The 23,781-nt window shown below is 39.7% G+C and overlaps 1 protein-coding gene across 4 annotated transcripts in view; it reads right to left on the bottom strand.

The window, feature by feature from the left end:
- The window catches only part of LIN28B (lin-28 homolog B), a 101,912-nt gene that overhangs the window by 43,943 nt on the left and 34,188 nt on the right, over positions 1-23,781 (bottom strand). The window lies entirely within an intron of this gene.

The following is a 23,781-nucleotide window of genomic DNA, read 5'->3' as shown; positions in this document are numbered from 1 at the left end:
ACTCTGAACGAAGTCCGCTGACATGGGCAATTCAAATATCCCTAGTGAGCTGCTGAATTTCTCTTCACTACACCAAAAATCTTATCTACCTAGCATGATTTATGTATGGGTTTCTATTTTCATTCACAGAAAAGGAAATTTTCATCATCAGGGCAAGCAAAATAAATACTGATAAATATTTTAACATTACACTGCAGTAGCAAAATCTTGGACAAGCTGAAGTCAACAGAAGCTTACCACTAATTCTGATACAATGAAAATTTTCATCACGATCCCAAACAAATTATGTACAATTGTAAATCTGCATTTCAGGACAAATCTGATTAATCAAACTCTTAAATCAAATGATCATTGAGTTAAGTGATAGGGAGGCTTTTGGGGGCGGTGGAGATAAAGTAGTTGTAGTACACTTTTATTTTAGAAGTTACACAGTACATAATTTAGATCAGTTGGAATCACAGAGAATGTGATAAAATTCCTCAACTTACACAGATTTAAGAGTTTTTTCAGGAGAGTTATAACACATATTTTCTTCCTTTGCTCATGAATTCCTCAGAGGAAAGAGAAAAAAATGTATCCTGACTGATTCTTAATCCATTCTCTAGCATTCACTCGGCTGAACCATGGAGTCAAGAAGGAAATCTTCACTGCAGGTGCCATCCCAAATCAGTCCAGTGTCAAGTCCAGTGTCCAAGTGACACATGACTCTAGACTGCATCTGTTACCCAACAAGTGCAACCAGGAACATGTACAAATCAGATGGCAATCCCTGACATGGGCTCCCTGTAACCATTTACGGGAGGTCTGCAGCACCAAGACACCGTTTTAACAGAGCCCAAGAACTGACACCTACACAGTTCATAGCACACAAAGGGGCAGCTGGTCTCTTCACAAGGACACACAGAGAACAGGACCAAAAGCAAGAGCAGTTCCCCCTGAGCTGCTACAGAGCACGCTAGTTTCAGCTACAAGGAGAAATTGCTCACTATAAAAAGAATTAAACAGAGAAGCCCAAAGTAATAGTTCCCTTTGCCAGAAATAGTTAAGATTCATCTTACCAGGGCTCTGAATAACCTAATCCAAGGCCCTGCTTTCAGCAAGAGGTTGAACCAGATGAAATCAAGAAGAGCCTCCAACCTAGGCTTTTCTGTGATTCTGATATCCTAACCCAGCGCTGAATCACACCTGGTGAGACTGGAGAACAGGCTCCAGTTCCTGGTTCTGCAGCAGAGCTACCTTGGGGGACCTGTGTCACTTAACTTCTCCCTGTTTTTCTGAAGAGGGGTGCCACTGCAAAGTCTATTTTTCACAGCACTAATAGACTAAACTATAAATTATAAAATAATTTGGAATATTTATTTTAATGAAACCATGTGAAAGCATACATGCCTCAGCTTCCTGAAACCCCAGGTTCTCAGTGTACCCAGCAAAAGACACTACCAATGCTGGTCTGAGTGGCTCAGGTGCTTATAATTTTTCCAGCAGCCAAAAGTAACCAAGAACACGGCTCCACTTGTTAGGACAAAGGCTGGTTTTGCTTATCCAGTTGTGCAGTTCTAGTAGGTTTGGCTCTCCCATCAAATGTTGTAACAATGTGAAACACAAGACAAATCGCTGATTTTAGAGGCTAGAGGTTGAGCACTATTTAAAAGGTGGGGGGAATAGCATGGGAGGGCTGTGGGATGCAGGAAAGAAGAAATATATAAGATCTGTTCCCTGAACCATTAGCTTGGCTTTTTTAAAAAATGAAAATTTAAGGCATGAAAAAATAAATATGCAAGTGTTCTTACTAATGCAACTGGAGGACAGTAATCGTACATAAACCAATGAAACAAACCATCCAGGAAGGCAGGATTATTTCAAACAAGCCCTCCACTTTGAAATGTCTGTATAGCAATAAGGGAATCTTTGTCACAATGAAGAAACATCCAAGTTCAGAATATGCCCGAAGAAGACACCACCACTCATCAACTAAACAATAAATACTGCCTGCGGCATGAGCCCATTTCTAGGTCCATCCACACCTCTTCAGTCTTCAGTGGCCACCAGGGAATCTTGCTGAAAGGAAAGAACTGAACAATGTGTATTCTGTCCCAAAATAAGTACACAGTTGAATGTTCCAAAACAAGACAATCAGCACAACACAGATGGGTGCTAATCACAAGGGAACCTCAAAGGCATAAGCCCATATTTTCCTGCAGTACTGAACACAGCATGGATGCTTGTCTACTTGTTTAATCACAACTTAATGAAGATACAATTAAGTCCCAGTAAGAGTTATGCATTTTTTCCTGAGTTCCACCGTTATTAAAAAATGCCAAGTGGTTAACATCTGATACACATAACATTATCTTCTACTTTACCTCAAAATAAATACTTGCTTAAAACGTAAGTTAAAGTGGGGTGTTATTAGTATCCTAGAATGTTTTTATTTTTCTTGTTTCACTGTTAGCAGCAGAACTTGATTTCTGAACAAAACATTCTATTTACAAGAGATTTTTAAACACATTTAAAAGCCTAAGTAAAGCAACAATCATGCTGTCATGAATCACATGTTACGCAAGTGTACATTTTTTGCATGTGTGGGTTTTTTTGAGCACTTTTAACAACAAAAAATGTTGAAAAAACCCCACTTCAAGTGACTTGCACAGTTCTTCCCTTGAATAGACCTCAACAGCTTTTCAATGTTAGAGATGGATTTGGTGCTGACTTACTGTGCAAATGTATATAGCTCATGGCGAGATTCTCCGAGGGTGCAGCAACAATTCAAAGCCATTGTGAAAAAATGGCATTTGGAAACCAGCAAAACAAATCTAAAACCTGAATCCCTCTTAATTTGTCTAAAGAGTTGAACAAAAAATGTCTATAAAGTTGATAATTTAATGTTGAGAGACCTAGCTCAATATTTTCCTCACATTACTTAAACAAATAAAATGGACACAATTAAAAGAAGCCAGAGTTTCAAGTCAGTGAACCATTTCTAGAGCCCTGAATGGGGTGTATGGGCACACCGCCAACCAACAAAGAAAAACTTAAAAGCAACGTGCTTTTCCTTGTTTCTCTCTTTCAGCTGTCAGAGACTTTAACTGTTATTTTTACCAGTGGTTTCAGACTAGAGCTTTTTATTAATTTTCTCTTTTTAATTTGGCAGGACCATTTATGGTAGGTTTTTTGTGGGTTTTTGTTTGTTTGTTTTAATTTAATTTTTTTAATAGATATTCTTATGTAAAATCTCACACATCTCTGTTACAAGCAACGGCTTGGTCCAAAATGCTGGCAATCTTATAGTACTATTGGCAACAACAGATATGAACAGAAAACTCCATGATCACAAGTTCACGGAAAGCATTTCCTACTGCAAAACAAAAATCAAAACTTAACAAATATAAACTGTATTAGCAAAATGGTCCCCAAAGAAACACACCAATTCCTGGGCAGTGTCAGCGAGTGCTTACAGCTCTCACCAGGCTCTACAAAAGAAAGGAAGTTTGGGATTAAGGATCATTACAGGGGGCCCGATTGCCTCAGATATGTGTGCATTACTTTTAATAAGTGTGGGGAGTAAGTGCCTCATCACAACTTTGCCATTTCTAGTCAGGGCTGTGAACAACCACTGTCGCAGACATTAAACCCTTTAGAGGGACGAGGCGGAAAAGTTATTTGGTGGCATTCTGCTTACGTTGTTTATTTTCTGTCTCTCTCATTTCTGCCCCTTTTTATCTAGTGATTGATTGATTGCTTAGTACAATGACCAGACGCCACCAGTATGCTGAGTTTCCCAAAGTAAGAAAACTGTTTTCCCTCCAAAATTATCTACAATTAAATCCAGACATGAAGGAAAGCATAGCCTAAAGCCCAACCACAATAAAGATTGTAAGAAAGTCTCTCCAAAACAACCTCATACAGTTCCATCAAGAGCCAGCAACCTCTGAGTAAAGCAAGAGCACACAGTGAGAGGACCCAGAAGTAAAACAATTTACACTGGACGCATACTAGGGCTCTTCCCTGCATTAAGGCAAAACCTATGCAGAATAGTATCAGTTGCATGATACAAGTCCTGCTACACGGACTTTTACTGTTGACCATAAGTTCATTACAGGAGGTTTGTGAAGACCATGTATTTTTGCAGGCAGAATGCTAAAACAAACAAAAAATTCACTACCCTGAACAACAGCCTCTCCAAGGGACACGTGCACTAACACAGGATTTGAAGACTGGGCACTCACAAAACACCCCAACACTGCTCCTGCTGACCCTCAAGGGCTTGTTCCTGCTCCTAGAGGCTTATCTTGCACCAAATCTGGCACTTCTTTTGGTCCTCTCCCCATAAGCCAATTTAACTCACTAATCTGACAGGAAACAAACTCAGTTTAAAAAGACGGGGGGAGGATAAGAGGAAGAGGAAACAGAGATACATTTTTGTTTTTCCAGTGAGCTAAATCTATTCACAGAAAAGTTCAATGAGCTCCAGGGCATACACAGTGGAAACGGCAACTTTTGAGATGAGAATGTGTTCCTTAATATTTTATGTAAAAAAAAAAAAAAAAGCTACAGCATTATGGATTTTTTTTAAAGCTCAACATAACACAAAGTAGCTTTAAAAATAAAGCTACAAAACACTGTTTCTGAAACATTTGCACTTCAGCTCTTAGACAAGGAAGAGCCATGTACACTACATGTATAAAACATTTATGAGAAAGGGTGAGCTACTGCAAGTAACTTTACAGTAGGGAAAGAACCGGTACGCAGGCAGTAACCACAGTGCAGCTGGTACACTGCAATTTCACACCTTTATTTACTGGAATTTGTTTCTGTCTTGAATTTCCACCATGACCATAGTCATGTTCATAACCTTGTTTCCATTCATCATCCTGTCGCTGTCCCCACACTGTTATTTTTCTTACTGAGAAGTGTTCAAAGGTATTTATTTAACTTTTGAACAAAAGGCTCTCTCTAATTCAAAACCACCCTCCCTATACAACAGAACGATTTCTTCTTTCTCAATTTATGTATCTAAAGAAACTTTTATTAATTGCTTTAACTTTTAAGAAGTTTAAATGAATTCTAATTCAGCTTAATACTTTCAGTTCTTGTGCCGTCACAACTTCCAAGAAGTTACCTCCTTTGATAATCTATTCCTTTTTTTGCATTATCTTTTCTCAACCAATATCCCTCCCAGGAAAAGGTTCTCTGCTAGAAGGATTACCTAATTTGCCACAATTTTCCTTTACTTGGGATTCAAGTTGAACCTTTTCTGTATTTAAGTCTCTGTACTTCAGCTCACCTATGTTCACTAACCAGTTCTCTTAATTTAACACATATTCATCTTTAAGAAATTGTTACCAACTTTTTGTCATCCCACTTAAACCAAGTAAACACAGTTCATATTTTATCTTCATTTTTTTGAACAATCATGTTTTCTGTAGGGTAAGCAATTCCTTTCAAGCCCAAAATAACACAACTTCTATTCCAAATTACTCTTTTGGTAAGAAAACTATTGCTGGTAACACATCATTACATCATAGTATTACACACACTGCCTGTATATAAATCTAAGCTAGAGATCTACAACAGGTCTCCCATAATTCCTTCCCAAAGTGACTTTGGCCAAATAGATTCTACTGTGTCCATGCTACTCTTTATTCCTTTACTAGGTGCCAACTTCTTTGACAACACCTTACTAATTTTCTGCATAATTTTAAGTATTTGTGTTCAGTCAATGAATGCTATTTGACCATGTTTTTGCTGTCTCTGTATCTGGTTACATATTCAGCAGTGGCTGTTCTAATTTTGCATACTAATAAAAAGAGCCTGGATAATAAACATATCTTTTGCTTTTCCTCCCTGACCTAATCCTCTTTTCTTGCTATAGTAAGTGTATTTTTTGTTAGTGTAGCACCTACACAACTAGTGTTCTGCTAGTAGTTTTCACCCTTTTCTCCTTTGCATAGACCATTTATGTTACTGCATATGCAATTCTCCTTTACCCAATGTTCCTTGTTCTGTGCTTTAATACCAGGTACGAAAATCAAACCAATCTTTTCTCTCATTTCTTAGTTTAAGTATTTTCTCATCAGTCACACTAGGCACAAGAGAGAATTGACTCACTTCAGTCAGTTTCAAAAGGGCAGTTCCTCTTTTCCCACCAAAGCCTCGTACTGACTCAGGAAGAAAACCCTTTAGCTCTTCTTGGCAATGCCAGATTTCTGCAGTTTCTGCTCCCTGAATCAGTTCTATGCAGTCAAAAAACTCACCAGCACACCTCAAAAAAAGCCTTGCGAATGTGCAGCCATGGCAGATAAGGCTGTCCTGTGCAGCACCTTGCCAACACTTACATTGCCTCACTGATCTCCTGAAACCACACTATTAGTCCCAGACAGTTTAATCTCACACTATTAATCCCAGACCCTCAGAAGCTCCCCCACTGAGAAGCATCTTCTTCTCTTGATGGTCTCCCAATGGTCCAATACCTCCAAGCTCCCTCCCCACAAGTGTTCCCTTGCTACCAGCTGACCGCACTGCCTCTGGGAGCCCCACAGATCCCCCAGGATGGGGGCCCTTTCCTTCCTTCACTCACCGCTGAGTTATTGCACCCTCAGGCAAGTGCAGACACTTCATGCAACTGAAACCACCTCATTCTCTGTTCCAAATACTCATCTGCTGTAACACAGTTTTGCAGAAACCGGAAGGCTCTTTCTGCAAAGATTAGGAACAAACAAATATGACCTTTTATGCAATCAATAAACACGGCAGATTACTTACTCTCTTTCTATTTTCATTAGGATAAGGTTCTTTCTCTCCCCACCTTTTCTCCCCTTGATGTCCAGCTGACCAGACACTCCAAGGCATCCTGGTATTCAATCCATTTTAGTGATGCTTCCAAGTGGAAAACTTCCCAAGAGGAAAAAAAACCATCATGACTGTTTGGTGTACCTCTTCCCCTGACAATGTGCAACAAACTGAAAAATTCATGAGCTGCATACTTTTGTAGTGTTCACCTAGGCATAGTATTTTTCAAACCTCTTCTCTGTTAAAAATACAAACTTCCAAGGCAGAGATCAAAACAACCCATTCCTGCAGCTCATCTATTACATGAAGAAAGGCGATATCGTACAGAATCCTAGACCTTTTCTCTTTCCCTTCTGGGAGAAAAAGAAAGAAGAAAAACAAAGAGTGGGCCACCAGAAAAGCCATGAATACCAACAAGTCCAGTTCATCCATTTCTTCAGAAAGGATACAAATACAGTGAAATCTGCAAGATGGATTTGGCTAAGCTGTCTCCTGTCAGGCATCTCTCCTCTAAGTTTAATGATGAGGACAGAACACAGCATGGCTATGCTTGATTCATTTAAAAAAGCATGCTGAATATACTGAAACACAGTTCTCTTCTAGCAGATCTAAAAATTAGCCAACCTCAATGTAAATCATTCCACAGAGCTGGAAATCAAAAGCACAGGAAGGCGCAATGTACAGTCTGCTGCATTTTTCGAGTACTGAAAATCTACGCTGGTAGAAAGCACAGAGTCAATGGTAGAGTTATGTCACCTAAACCACAGTTTCCTCCAGATACATTACACCTTTCTGGTGTCGTTAACCACGTTTTCAGAAACAACTGCAGCACCTCTATTTTCCATGCCTGCCCTATGATGTCTGTGAGTTTCATTTCTGTGCTCCTCTATACACCCCCATGCACAAGAATGACAATCCCCTGTGTCAAGAGATGTTTAATCTATATAAAGGTTTCTTATCTACGTCCCTCAACACCTCCCACCATCCCAAGACACTGCATAGAATTAAAAATAAATTAGGCCCAGATTGTGATCTACTAATTCAGATGTAGCAGGATGTCTCTCTGCACATGCACCTTTCCCTTCCTCTGCATAAAAGTGGCCTGAGAGTAATCTTTTCTTACTATAGACCCTTAATATCCATCTCTGAGGAAGCTGTTCTTAACTTTTAAATTGTATACCAGCTGAAAAACAGTACCAGGAAAAATCTGAGAAAGCAGTTCATCCACCTTTCTGTAACCCCTCACATGAGAAAACAAAGCGGTTCACATTTCACTGGTAAACAGAAGAATGGCTAACACTGTGGGCAGCTACAGGAGCCACAGGCTGACACTAAAAACACCCTAGATTTTACACAAATGATTCAGCAAATCAGCATACATATGGAGTCCTGAACCTGTTCATCTTGCCCTATTGTCATGGCAAAACATATCCCGATTATCCTGACCTGCCTCTTTCTTCCTGAAGAGTAGTGTATCAGATAGCCACCACCAACTCTGCAGTCCAAAAGGGGAACAGAAGGTTAGAGTGAGGGTAGCAGGGTTGTGTTGGCAGATACAGGCTAATACATAACCAGGGCAAAAAGAATCTTACTTGTGAGCTGTAAGTTGAGGTAGGACTCTGGGGTGGGAAGGATGGAGGTAAGAGAGAGGATGGTTGTTGGATCCTGATGGAACTTAGCAAGTGGACTTTCTCAACAGGCCAGGGACAAGGTGGTGGAAGGGCTGGGTAATGCCAAAAGACATGGGTTGGTACCTTTCAAGGTATGGGCTAGCGCAATGGCCTGGCTGACAACTGAAGCTAAAAGCAAGCTGTGAAAAAGAAGTGGCCAATAGTTACAGAATCTACAGGTTCTCAAAGCCCCAGACAGGCCAACTCCGCCCTCTTCCCAGTCAAGTACTGGGAACAGAAAGAAGGTTTACAGGCCAGTCATGACTTGGGCCATACTGGCAGTCCACCCCTGCCCCTATCTCCTTTTTTCTCATCCTCTCCAGCTACCTATGGGCTGGAGTCTGAAAAACTGTCCTCATATCACTTCCACCCTCTCCAGGCCCTGGGCTGAGAACTGGAGCCTGCCAGCCCAGAACAGCACCATGAGTGCAACTTCACCTCAGAAACCCGAGGTCATGGTGCAGAGAATGCTTTCTGAAAACTACCATCAGCTCCTTTAGTGCAAAGCCCCTCCGTGCTTCAATGACCTCTTCTAATTCTTCAGAGAAAAATGTTGTCTGCTTGAAAGCTCCTGTGAGCCAGGGAGCGAGGGAGTAAGTGAACATGCATGGTATTTTAGCAAACTGAGAGTAACCATGCCCTAAGCAATTTCAAGACAAAAATCCATTATCTTGTAAACAGACACCTCTCTCAAACTATTCACCAGCTTTTGGGCAAATACAGTTTTTACTTTTATGGTACAGGTGTCCTTGCTTCCCATCAAGGACTCACGTTGCACTGTGCAAGGTTCTACACAAGTGACAAAAGAAGCCATCCACAGGCAACACATCAATGCTGCTAAATCATTTGGAGGGTCAGAACCCATATTTACAATCTGTTTTTTAATTCCATTTACTTAATATGCCGATATACAAGCAAAACACAAAATACTGGTTAGAGTATTTGTTTACTAAAATCAAAGCCGCCACACACACAAGAATAAAACAGGAATATCTGACAAAATTGGTGGGGGTTCAAATGGTGTTGCTTATAAAACGAGTAATAAATAGGCTGAAATTTTATTGGGGATGGTTAGTTCTTTCCACAACATTATCTGTACTGTAAAATGAAAACCCTTTTCCCTTTACAATAAAAGCAAAATTAACAGCAACATTTATACTATATTAACAATTCCTAACTTATGATTCAAGGTCTCTAGTACTTTTATGATTCCTTAATTATGGCTTCCTTAGCTATTCTTGTACAGCAGATTATACACATTTACTCATTTTTTTTTTTTTTAGAACTAGATAATCTAGCATGACATCAGTTCTACCAACTTATAGGCAGTTATATTTTTATTTGATACAATTTTATCAGAATTACAAGCATCTATTAGGTATGCAGATATCTGAACAAAAGAACACATTTGGTTTGGATGAAGAATGAGCACAAGGTTATTTTATACTTCAAACCTTAATCGCTTTTTTTTTTTTTTGAGGCAAGAGAGTGGCAGATGATCCAAATACATGACAGTCAAGGTACTAGACAGCAGTGAAACTAGTAATAAATGTCTAGCTGGACATAACAGGAAATGAGTGGGTGACTTCAAATTAAACTATTTTTTAGAAATACACAGCAGGGGGAGGAGATAGCACTGAGGATTCAAAAGTGACTTGACCTTAGCAGCACCTTTAACTTAGTATTTGGGAGAATATTCAAGTTTTAATTTTACCATGAACTAATTTCATAAACAGCTGCATTTTTAAAACTGACAGAACTTGTTGGTTTGGAGCTACTTCTGTTATCAAACCTATATTCTGTTACAGAAGACACAACCTGTATTTCAACAAAACTTCTGAATTTACAGTGATAAAAATGAGAAAACAGCATTTAAGTCAAAACCATTCTCAAGCAAATGGAAGGCAGATTAAAGTGATTTTTATGGAAGAGTACTAAGGATTTTAATTATAAAAGATAAATTGTTTAATGTTAGCATAGGTATTGGAGAGGTACTAAGAAATGCTTGAAAAACTTTGCTTTTAAAATACTGTTTTATTACTGTGGTTATGATTATGCTCATTTAGGTAGGAAGTAATTGTGAAATTGGAACATCATGCATACAGCTGCATCCATCAAATCACAGTAATGTTGCCTTTAGCTCATATTGCAGAAAATACAAGACTACTTAAATATTATTTAAGACTCCATTATTGAATCTGTCATTTTTATGTCCTAATTTTAGCATGCTCTGGCAAAGAATGTAAATGTTTTCTGAGGCCTCCTGAAAGAAGGTCAGACCAGCTGCAGCAGGAAGACACAAATGGGTTCCTTAAGGACAAGTCCTTCCTCTTGCAATGTGCTGACACAGCTCCCATCAACACTCATGGAGGAGAGCAGACCCAGAAGTATCAGCCTGCTAATTCTGAATGTGTTTGCTTTGTGGGTTGATTACACCTCAGACACGCCAGACACATCTCATTATGAAACCCAGGCAGATGACTAGTTCTGATGCAGTTGTAAGGCAAACAATCCATGGGAGAAATCCTTCCAAACACACATTTATGGTTTATTTGCCTCACCTAGTAACATCCTTCCAATATCTGTCCTTCTTTCAATACCAGAAGCCTGCTGTTTCACAGGGCACTGGTGGCATGTATGGTACACTCAGGTTTCCCCTCCCTGTCAGGGACACAGAGCCTGGCTGACAAAAGGAGCACAAACAATGAGTATATTCTCTTCCAGGTACCCTTTCCAGGCCAAGGGATCACAAGACCAGGCTTTGCAATAGTTACATTTTCTTAATTTCCAAGAAGTTTATTTCTATTGTACCCATCTGTAATAAGATTAAATCAGTCATAATTCTATTATTCCTCCTAGTTCTGGCTGAAGACTTTTCTTCCTCGTAACATTACACCTCATATGGGAGAAAAAACGAGAACTATATAAAATTTTTCACTACAACATATTGATGTTTCCATTCAGTCTTTTTGCTACATTAATGTAATGGTCTGTTCTCACAGACATCCATAACACCAGTGTAAGTTTCCAACCCTCCCCTTCCCTACCCACACCAACAGCTCAGCACCCCCAAAAACCTGAAATCCATAATAAACAAAACACAGCCTGAAATCTCTACCATCTATATTACTCCTTTACAGGTCCAATAAAAGTGGCCTGCTCCTCGAGCTGTTTGCTTTTAATACCAGAAGTAAACAAACTCCAGGCTTCATTTTTATTGGACTGTTTGAAAGAAAAAGCTCTGAAGGCTAAAATCAGAGCTACATCATATAGTAACTATAATGCAAGAAACCCAGCTGAGTTGTGGGAAACAATAAATTCTGTGTACTATTTCTTTTTCTAGACTCCTTTCAGTGACATATGACCATCCTCACAACATTTATTTTCTGGCTGCTATGTAAGATGCAGCCATTTGCAGCTGAAAGGACAACACATTATGGAATGGAAGGGGGCAAGTAGTAGGTGATCATAAAAATCAAGTGAGTATAAATTAAAGTGAGAGAAATGAAACAGGGTTAGACTTGTCAGGTGTGTGGCTTCAGCATCATCTATGTGTTCCTCCTTGACTGTACAAACCCAGTATTCCCTCATCACAGCTCATATACATGTGTATGAGCATGTGAAAACACACATGTAATTTAAAGCCAACTCCATAGCCTAGCTTCATCAAATTGATAAATCAAACAGCACCCAAATTAAACACCAGGCCACACAAAGTGGCCATTACAAAGTATAATAAAGGTTAGCTACAAAGCTCCTGCTGGCAGAAAACATGACTTGTCAGTAACTTGAGTTCTGCACATGTCTCTTGTACATACTGTGCTATGGCAGAACAGGTATGTTGCAGTATTTAACCACAAAGGTTTTTTTAAATCCAGGCAGTACCTACACTGGATGCATGTGCCCAGCAGTTCTTGCAGCAGCAGCTCCCACAGAGGTACCCATTGAGAGAGGAAGCAAGCAGGATCAAGAAGAAAGCTACAGGAGAAGGAAGACTTCTGAGCCATTGCTCAAGCACTGGTTAAATTAACTCTAATGGTCATCAATAGATTCACCTGAGCATGGGCCAACATCCATTTGTGTAGTCTTTGACTCTCGGTTATAGCTATAAATAGCTGTGAAGATTCAGGGAAGCAAATGAGGAACAGTCACCTATGTGTGGGGATGACTCAGGCTTTGGTAGAAGATGTTAGATGAAATTGTTATGTGAAATAGCTGTGCTCTATTTCCACCAGGTGTGGATAGCTGGAGAACACACTTTTTAATCCTAGCCAGATTTTGCACACTCAGTCAAAAAACTATCCCCACCTTCAGGTGGGGACTCAAAGCTGCTACAGATGAGAACGTGGATGATCAGGATCTAACAGTTCTTGGGTCATCCAGGCTCCATGCAAATAAGAGGGAGGAAATACAGACTCTGACTGTAGGTTCCTCTCCTGAGGTACAAGAGGAGGCCCAAGAGCCATGGGGTTGTACAGGGGGTACACAGGGATAAGCTGGCGAGCAGACCTGCCTGCCTTGGCCACATGGGAATGTGAACAACGGAGAGTCTCATTTTCTCTTACAGAACAGATATAGCACAAAAGGCATAAATAGATAAGCAGTTAAAAATGTCACTGATCAAAGACAATGAAGGTATCAATGTGATGCTAAGATCTCCTCTGAAAAAATGTTTCAGCAATTTTGGATAAAGCAATAAATATGTCTAATTAGAGAGGCATAGTCTAAGAAAATGTTCTGTAGCAGAGCTCTTGCAATTCTGTTCACAATGCTGACAAATTTAACCCAATAAATATGCTTTTTGGGTGCTTTAAAGGCTAAACAAATACACTACTAATGTCTTTATCCACAAAGAAGTAGTGCATTAATTCCAGAAGCTGACAACCACCTTACACAGCAGGAAGAAGATGACAAAGCTTTGTACTACCTCTTCAGTGTCAGAGAACACAATGATTATCCAAGAGTGGATATGAGGTACTGCATGAAGTACTGCATGAAGAGCTGGCAGGCTGTGCAGCAACATACCCACAGGCACTGTGACACAGCACAGCTCATCAGGAGACTGGACACCATGGGCGTGAAGTGTACTCAGAATACATTTCCACACCCTGGAGAAAAACTAGCACAGAGAAATAACCACAGACAAAACAACCACCTCTCCCAAGAACAGCAAGTATCATGGGCTACAGGAGTGAGTAGGCTTGGTAAACACTCTGATGATGAGCAAAGTGTGCTCATGGACAGAGACATGGGAGAAGAAAACTAAACCAACCAAACAAAACAACACAAAACTTAGGATAATGACTAATTTTGAGACTAGTCTGACATAATTTATCTCACTTTCCTGAACAATTCAATTCAATAGATCTTAAGGACAAATTAGCAAAACAGCTTTTTTTCTTTATAGCTACATGGTGCTTTTGCACATCCCAGACCACTTAGCTGTGTGAAAAGTTATTTTAAGAAAGCAAGGAAATCACAAGATTATGTTCATGATTAGTCACCTGTCAGTTTTCTGCAGTTCATATCGCACGTGGGATTTCTTATGGCTGGCTTTGTTCTGTAAACATGGGAATATTTTTCAGAGTAGCCAGGTGCATAAACATCTGTTATATAGATAGGCAAGATATTTTTAAGATAAGAAATTGAAAACAGATATTTACAAGAAAATACGAAGTCAAGACTGCAAAAAATTAAAGCCTTGATTGTTAGGTTTTTTTTGAAGTTAATACATATTAACTTGATTAATCACACTCAAGTGTTTCCAGAGAAATAAGCCCCTGAAGCTAACAACAAACATGGGAAACTTAAAAGTGAGAGAGGGGACAGCTCCTGACAGTTAGGACGTTTAAACACATAGAGAAGAGACAACAGATGCAGAGCTGGAAGATACATGATTTCCACAGACTGAAGACCCCAGGTTTCCCTCCTGTAAGCAACTAAAACTAGGAATACCTGAAGATGCAAGAATTAGTCTCATATCAGTAAAATGTTTGTATTTTCAACTCAGCTGTTCATTTAGCAGAGAGCTAAAGAAGTAAAAATCATTGAAGTGATACCACAGCATGGCTTCAAGACCTCATATTTTTTTCTCAAATGACATAACCTAATGTGAATGAGAAGCTTTCTTAGAGAGTAAAAATGGGGATTGACTGCTTTCCCATCAATGCAGCTTTCAAAACCTAAAAATCTTGCTGTCCTGTCTTACAAAGGGCACAGAAGAAAAATGGGCATCTAAAAACTTTTCTTTCTTGTCAAAGAAAACATACTGTGAATGTACTCACAGATAATTAAGTCACAGGTATCTCTCCTGGGAAATAACACTCTTATCCAATCCATTTTTCATTACCTGATATGACAGAGAATGAGGGCTTATCACATATAAAATCAAAACCAGGAACAAAGCCATTTGTTGTCTGGAAAAAGGACACAGAACTGGCTATATACGATCAGTCAAGTAAGCACATGGCCAGGGCAGTGACAGAGACTGGGACAAATCCTAGGATCCAGGATAAAGTAACATGGATCTTCTAGTTGGAAAAAGTAAAAATTAACAGTGGAGAATGAAAAAGGTCATTCTCAAAGGAAAGGGCAGGGTCACTGCTCAGAAACTAGAGAGGTGGACAGGCCAAAGAGACTTCATCACAGCCATCTAGAGAAAATGGGTGTTACTTAGCCCAGGAAATTACATAGCACTGCCCATCAGTCACATGCTCTCTGGCTTGTGGATTTTAAGATGCTTTTCCCTCTGTTGCTTTTAGTTCTATAAAAACTATACTTCTGTTTTAAGGTCATTTCTGGTCACTGATTAACACACCACTGCTCTTAAGGGGAAAAAAATGGCAGTTGTGAGCCCAGTTGCACTTGCTGAGCAGGAACATCACGGGATCCTTTTACAAGAGACAGGATGACTCAGGGCCAGGAAGCAGCTGGGTCATGGATTCAGCCTGGGACAGGCTGGCCAGGTTACCAATGCAACCTGCCTCAGTGTTTGCTAACACATGATGCTTCCCTGTTCAGGGAGTAAAAATTTTGCTGAGGGGACAGGCTTTTGAGTATTGCTAAAAGTTTCTGTAAATACAGAGCCCAGAGCTTGCCTGCTGAAGGTCTGGATTGCTTGCACTTCGAATGCCACAAGTTCATTCCAACACACCGAGTCTCTTTCCTTGCACTGGTGCCTTTGGTTTTCTGCCTTCCTGCCCCAGTAAGGCTTTGTTTATACAAAGATTCACACAGGGCTTGGTCTCAATTACAGCTGGTCATGTTTGAACAACCATCCAAGCCCTTATTCATAGAAAAAGGTATCTTTTTTGGCTGGTCAGAATGACTCCATGCTTCAAACCAGGATAAAACTCATAGGAGCCAACAGGAGCTTCACTCATCAAATCTCAGAGTGTAAACTATCACTACTAGATAGATAGCCACTGTCGCGGGTTCGGTTTGTAACCGGGCGGAAACACCAATTTAGTGTAGTGGTTTGGTCCAAAATACTCATTACTGTTTATCTGCTGTGAGATAAGAATTAGGAGAAATGCAAAACAGGCACCAAACTTGAAAGAATATAAAGAAGTTTATTAACAGACCTAAAAGAAGAAAAAAAAAAAATACCACCTTCAGAACTCTCCTCCTCCCCCCACCTTCCTCCCTTCTCCCACTGACGATGTAAAAAGACAACCCTTAAGATGTTCAGTCTGTTTACCACTTCCATAATAACCTTGTTCAGTCCATTTAGAAAGAGAAGTCTCTTCTTGCTCATGCTATGAAAACATTATCACAACGAGACAGCCGCCCACTTCCAAATATCGTTCAGTCCATTTAGGAAGAGGAGTCTCTCTGCCTGCGTGTGAGTCCTTTCCCCCGACTTGCAGCTTTTCCCGCAACTGCCTTCGAGGGTCCACTCTTGAAGTTTTTTGGGGTACAATTTTTAAGGTTGAGCCGTTCAGAAACAAAAACAGAGGCCCTTCTCCTTCCCTGGGAGCAAAGGGTCTTCATCATCTTCATCTTTAGGACTATCTCTGGGAGCATCTCTACGGACTGAGGTTTTCTCCTTTCCCGTTCGGAGCAAAAGTCCTCATCTGGTTCATCTCTCCCTGTCCAAACTTCTCATGAAATTACAGCTGCGTCAGCATCTGCCTATCTCAGCGCAGGTGCTTTTGCTCACGAATTGAACACTCCACCCCCCATATCTTCATGAAATTACAACAGGATACTCTGATATATCATAGCTTCACAACAGAATTTCAGCTTTAAGCATCTCCTCTCTCTCTTCCCTCAGGTTTTCAGCTCTTCACAGCAATAAAAGGGTTACTCTCACCTCGGCCTTGCAGCTTTACAGCTGGAATGTTGAATTTTTTCTTATCGCAGTGGAGAGGGGGGAGAGCCGAGCTGCTCCGGCTGCCCACGGCAAGGCAGTGGGGGGGGGTCCACGGCTGGAACAGGTCCATGGCTTCAGGATGGCCGTGGCCCGGCCCGGCCTGGCCCAAGCAGGGCCTGGCCGGGCCCACTGGGCCCTGCTCGGGCCCTGCAGCCACCTGTCCCAGCGCCGGAAACGAGAGAGAGCTTGGGGGGGAGTTTGCCTATTCTTAAATGTGGATCACAGAGGTGATCACAACTTTAAGTGGCTTAGAGAATTGTCCATATTCAAACTGGCCAGCTGATAGGTTCTATCAGTTCCCAGAGGAAACTGTAAGCACCCCTTAGCAAGGACGTCCCTTCCGGGACTATGCTTGCTAACCTATGACAGCCACCAATGGTGTTTTTCTGAAATCTGAAGAACTCTCACCCACCAGAATGTTTTATTAATGACCTGATATATATATAAACATTTGCTGCACCTGTTTTGTGTTTTTCTACCTCAAATAGTAGCACTGCATCATTTCTGATACAGCCTTCTCCCAAGTCTTGAAAACCTTCTGACTCAATCATCTAAACACCAAGACTATTTTTAGCTTCCTTAACATGCTTCAACTTCAGGGCTTAACTGGAATTTCTAATAAAGAAATGGCAATATGCTTAGTAATGTGCTTAGATTTATAAGATATACTAACTGTATTTTATGCTGTAACAACCTGTAATCACAACTGTATGGAATATTGTGGGTTTGTCCCTGATATTTTTCTGCTCCATTACAGTTAATATAAGAAGCTATCCAGGCAAGTTTTTTGGCCAAATATGACATTTCAGTTCTTAAAACAAACCAACCAAGCCACTGCAAATGAACTGTTCAAAAAATAAAAATAGCTGGCTCTTTAAAAAGCAGCCTGAATCTACAATATCTTAAGAAATTCCATCAGTATGTGTAGACAAAGACAGGGATATGGATACCTATGTGTAGATACATACGGAGTATCCTATTATCAGAATATCCTGTTTTCAGAAACTGAGTATTTCTGAAATGACAACACAAGTAAAACGATATAAACTCATTGACCTAATTTTTAATTTAAACAATGGCCTTGTCAGGAAAAGGGAGAAACTCCCTTCTGGTGTTCCCTGCTGGAGATGAAGATTCTTTCCTTTACCCGGTGTACCAGGTTTGGCATTCATCTGAGTTATCACTAATTTAGGTAGCAATGTCCACACAAATTTAATTAAAAATTTTGGTTTTAGAACAAGTTTAGCTTGCTGAACTGCTTGATGCTGCTGGAGCCTGGGCCAGCACAGAAAGAGCAAAGAAGGTAAGACTGCTCCTTCTGATGCAGCGAATCTGAATGTGCTAAACTATGTCAAATCAGACCCTAAAAGTATCACTTAAATTTAGCTTTAAAAGATAAATAAAGTTTAGTAATTAAAAGCAATGTCAAAATATTTTTCTTAGTGGAATGTTTTATTTAGGTATTCACATGCTGTGGTCAGAACTCAGAGGGACACAGATGAACTCTTCAAGAAAAATTTGGAATTTGTCACAAAACCTTTCTATCAAGAATTTCAAAGACCTCTAAAACAAAAAATTCAAAGTTTACTTTGCACTTCACTGGGAAGTAAATTTGTTTGTATTAACATAATATACCCAATCTGTTACCGTGGGGAAACTGCAACACGCGGATCAATCAACGAGGCCTGTGGAAAGAATATCTATGGACCGATTCTTGATAGCTGTTTCAGAGATGTTTATTTCTCCAGCCGCATGGCCGGGGCTCTGCCGAGGAACTGCGGCAATCACGGGACCCGAGGGTCCTTCCCCGCACAGGGGAACACAAAACAACCAGTGAGGAACAAGGCTGAGCAGGGGCAGGGAAACCCCGTGTCTGTGCCCAGGGCCCCTCTCCCAGGACCACATGGCAAGCGGGGAGGGCCCCAACTCCAATCTATACAATTAAGATCTGGTAAGCTTAGTAACTGATGAGCCAATCAAGACACTAATTTTTTTCAACCCCTTTCTCATGTCATCTTCACACTTCTATTGCCTCTAAAATCATGGATTACTAAGTGCTAACATACTGAATTAGAGATGGCAAGTGCTGTTGGATTAAGTCTGAGTAAATAGTTGAGCTTCTTAGCAGCTAGGAACTAATATAAAGCAGGAATGAAAAACATTTCTGAAAAAAGATCAAGTTTGTGGAGCAGTGAACCACAGGGCTTTAAAAATTATTGCCATGAGATCCCCCAAAGAGCAATTAAGTGACAAGAAAAGACAGTTCTACGTCAGTACCAGAATTCAGCCTACAGAGCAGCTGATAGATAAAATGGTGCTGAGCACACCATGCCGATTCCTCCTGCTCTGCAAAAAGTGTATTATTGATAGCTCACACAGTATTTGGAAAATACATGCAAGAAAACAAAAACTACCATCCTCAGTTCCACTCAGACTGTGGATGGGGCTAAAGATAAGCACATTCTTTATGCACCATTTTATGAAGAAAAATTTCAGCCTCCTGCAAGAAACAGTAAACCTGACAATCAAACGTACTCACATTTTAGACTGTAACTGTGGGCTCATCTTCACTACCGCTAAATCAATTGTACTTAACTCAATTACAGTGAGGTAATTACATTAACATGAGTCAGTGCATCCACACATGGCATTTGCACGTGTGCTGAGCAAATTGCTGTTACCTCCCACATGGCACAAGTGCTTTGCTCAATCACATGAAACAGGACACAGCTCAGGACACCTTCACCTGCACTTCAAGGCGCCACACTGCTGTCCAATGCCTCTATCCCACTAGCACAGAGGAGACCTATTGCACAACTGCCTTTAGCCAGGTACAGACTAACCCCTGTGTGGGTTTACCTACCCACTGTAGTGCCTCTCATGTTCTAAACTTTACTATGTTCTAGTCCTTTCGGAAAGGGAACAAAAATACCCATCTTTGCAATCTGTTATTATTAAACTTAAAGGTAAGGAGAACATTAACAGTAATAAATAATTTTTAACAAATCAACAAACCTCTGTGAGTTACAAAGATTTTACCATTACCATAAACATGGTGATTCATTGGCTCCTGACTGCATCTGCTGGCAGACACATGTGTACCCATTTCAAGTCTATGTGGTCACAGGCTACATACATGCTTCCAATTAACAGCTTCAGCATCATTCCCTGGCTCTGAAGCAAGGTGGCACAGCATAATTTAACATTCATCTGGCAACATTCTTTCCTTCTCCACTTCTGCTCCATACCCAAAAGACAGGGTGGCTCTGCTCTGACTGCTGGTGGGAGCAATGCCCTCCTCTGTGTGCCAAATGCAGTAGCAGTGGCTGTGGGGAGGGGAAAAAACCAACATAGAGAACAACATGCAACCTCTTGCATGATGGAGGATCACACTCCACTGCCTCAGCCTGCTCCTGACCCAGGGTTATTTATCACCAGATGTAGTCTTAAAGCCCAGAGAGTGAGCAATACTGGTTTGTTAACTGGAGAGTTTCTGTTACTGGTCAGGCAGGTGTTTGCAGAAATTACGTATAGCTGGCCCATGCCTTAATTTAAGCAAGAACCCACATCCCGGTATCTGTGAGTAAAGCCCAGCAGAGCTTCTCGCCCATCTCTGGATCCTGAGAGAAATCTGTGCACTACTTTTTAATACAGCCAACAATCAGTTGCCAAGAAACTGAATCCATAGTCAGACATGTAAAAATCAGACCTATAGGTCCAGCAAAATAAAGTAATGCAACATGTATTTTCTCTTAAAAGGCTTGCCTGAAGCCACTGAACATGACATTAAGGAGATTCTTTTATCAGATACTGTACCTAATTCACAAAACTTGCGAATGCCTCTCCTCATTGTACTCTCTCCTCATGTGGAGAGCCATGACTGATAAACATGGAAATGAAATACCAACTACAGAAGACATTCCCTGGTGTTCAGGTGCATGACAAGGTTAACAAATGGTAGTGTTAAAATCCTATCAAAGGGAAGATCAAAATCAAACTAAAGATGGATATGACTTTAGAGACATAAGGACAAGTGGAATGGAAGTTTCTTATACTTGTCTCAAGAAGCACTTTCTAAAACACTTTTGAAGAGTTTCATCATGTACTCACTAGGCAGGAATAAGCATATTTTATCACGAAAGTACAAGTACCTTCTGCTTAACATTCTGTATTTGAATACACTATTCTACAGAACATGGAACCTAGAATACTAATCCCAAGAAATAGGTTAAATATATTAATATAAGGTTCTAAAATATCATTATTACAAAACACAAAGTTAAGATCCACTTCTGAATAAAAAAGTATATTTATACACACATCAGAAACGTAATTTCTTAGGAATAAATAAAAGGCATTAATTTTCAAGGACAAATTAATATTTAAATTGTGTCACATGGTTTTCAAAGGCTTATCTTGGGAAAACTTGCTTGAAATGCAAAAAAAACCACAAAGAAAATAATCCTTCTATTTGGTTCTTGCTTGTCTTTTTAGACTGAAAGTGCTTATTCTTATTTCTCTAGTCTTATTTTTTCTGAATTGTAATAACAAATCACAAGAGAAAAAAAGATCTTAACGAAATCTATTTAGGGATTTTTCACAAATAGCTGTGCTATCTTTCAAAATTAAATGTCAAATAATCTGTACAAAACTCAAGCCCTGCTTTCAGAGTACTGCATTATTTTGCAGAAAAAATCTGCAGACCTCCACTTTCCTTCTGCTGCCTTTGCAGACTCTTTCCTGACTTGTGCACTCGTAATCCAGCAGTAGTATTTTCTGATCTTGCCAGTGTCCTGTGTGGCTACGAGCTCACACAGTGAGGTCAAGAGAGAGCACAACCAGAAAACTTGTGAAAAAAGAAAACAAAATGGAGGAGGGGCGCCCGCAGGAGATGAAGGAAAGCCAGCAGAAATGCCTACAGTGTACAACGACATTTTTCTCAGCTCTCATGAAACAGCATGTCCTCATCGCTACCTGAGAACTTAAAAAAAAAGAAAGATATTAAAGAAAAACTCGTCCTTTGCCAACCTCCAGAACTTTCCAGCGACAATTTGGAAATTATTTATTTATTGTTACTTATATCCTATTTGTAAGACATCTAGATTTTATTGTAAAATGCTGACTCACAAATGCTAAGCTGATGGGACAGAAAATAAGAAATAAAATTTATACAGCTTCCTCTTGAAATTAGTGATTTATATATGTTTGCTCAGAAAGGGTAGACATTGTTTCATTTTGTTAAATTAAAAAAAAAATCTGTGCTATGCAAATACCTTTAAATGGAAATTAAATTCACATTTAATAGTAGTTCTTCAAACATTATTTTCACAACTGACACTCCCTTTAAAAATGTTTTCTCACATGCAGCTTTTTCTTTCTTACATTAAATTTTCCATTTGTTTGCAACATACCCTCCCTCAAGCCCTGAAAAAAAAAAAGACAAATTGCTTACTGTTCATGTCACTGATATAACTTATTATAACTATCTGAAATTCGGAAATCGATAATAATTCGAAGAACAGCCTATAAATAAAGACAAATGGTATTTTGTTCACTTAACTCTGTCTTTGCTAGAATAATTTGCCAAATAATTTAATTTGTTACAATATGGCAAATATTGATATTCTCCTGATTCTTATCTGTGTGCCAGAAACATCCATACCTACTCTGGTCAGCCTTATATTAAGGCAACTTGTGATCAGCTTTGACTGCACATGTAATATCAGTACACATGGCACACAGATTATTGTCTGCAAGAGAAAGTGCCAAATTACTTTAATCAACCATTAATCCATGCAACAAATGAAGGTTACTGAAAAGCGTAAGGATCTTCTCAGTTACACTCGCACTTGAACAGAATTTTTTTAGTTTAGCAGGTTTTCTTTCTAAAATAAATACCTAGTGCATTTATAAGAAAAGTAGCTACAACTCCAAACCATCTGAAATTTTATATATGAAAGACAACCTCATTGCGAGGATCCTGATCAAATGCTATTAAACACTGAGATTTGCTACTGGACAGGCTCCATTCATCAGTGGCAATCTCTCTGTATAAGGGAAATATTTCCCGAAATGTCAGGACATGCATTTTGCTCAATTAAAAACAGCGCCTATGCTGCCCACCCCAGCTGCCTGGGGCCACTCACCTTGATAGAAATTACATACATATATATATATATGTACATATAATAGAGAATATATGTATATAAATAAAGGCTCCTTCAATTTATTTACATCTGTATTACCTCCTCAGCAGTCTCCTTGGGGACAGGGGTGAACATTAACATACAGTAAGTAGAATTATGCTGTATCTGTAGTACAGTGCACCTTAGCCAGTCACAGCACAACTTGTGTCAATAAACAATCTCAAGACAACCATTCCTGCTTTTTATTAAATACAACATCCTTCTGACTTCATGTTAAATTAGCAGCAACCAGAACTCAAATGTTCTAATGTATCTACTAAATTTGCCCACGTTAATGTGTATGCAGCACCAGGCATAATTTCGTTGTCCCTGTACAGACAGAACTCAGTCCCAGTTGCTCTCAGACAAATTGAGGACCCATCCTACAACTTGTCACAGATTGGAAGCTGTGTAGAGCTCAGTTCCAGACTTCACCCATCAGCAGCCAAATCCAGTGAAATCCAAGTGACTTTGTAAGTGTGGCACGGTGTTTTGCAGCACTGAACTTATACCATGAATGACAAACGTGCATGCACATGAGAAGTATTTATTTTAAAACATTTTTAAGTTCATTCAGGACAATTCAGGGGTTTATTTCAGTGAAAATATTTTTCAAATGTCCTTCCAAGAAAAATGAAAATTACTGCAACAGCTTGCTTTGAAGCAGTTTGGACATCAGGAGAGAAGCTATTCATGGCTGAACCTTAGTTGAAGTAGCCACTGAGATCAGCTAATAAACATTACATTGAGTCTACTAAGTTCA

This window comes from Corvus kubaryi, unplaced genomic scaffold, assembly GCF_017639235.1.
Source record: "Corvus kubaryi isolate FWS band 111438036 unplaced genomic scaffold, C.kubaryi_AGA036_p1.0 split3-73, whole genome shotgun sequence".
NCBI classification, from domain to species: domain Eukaryota; kingdom Metazoa; phylum Chordata; class Aves; order Passeriformes; family Corvidae; genus Corvus; species Corvus kubaryi.
Note: the sequence above shows the minus strand (reverse complement) of the source record. Positions and strands in the feature narration are given on the sequence as shown.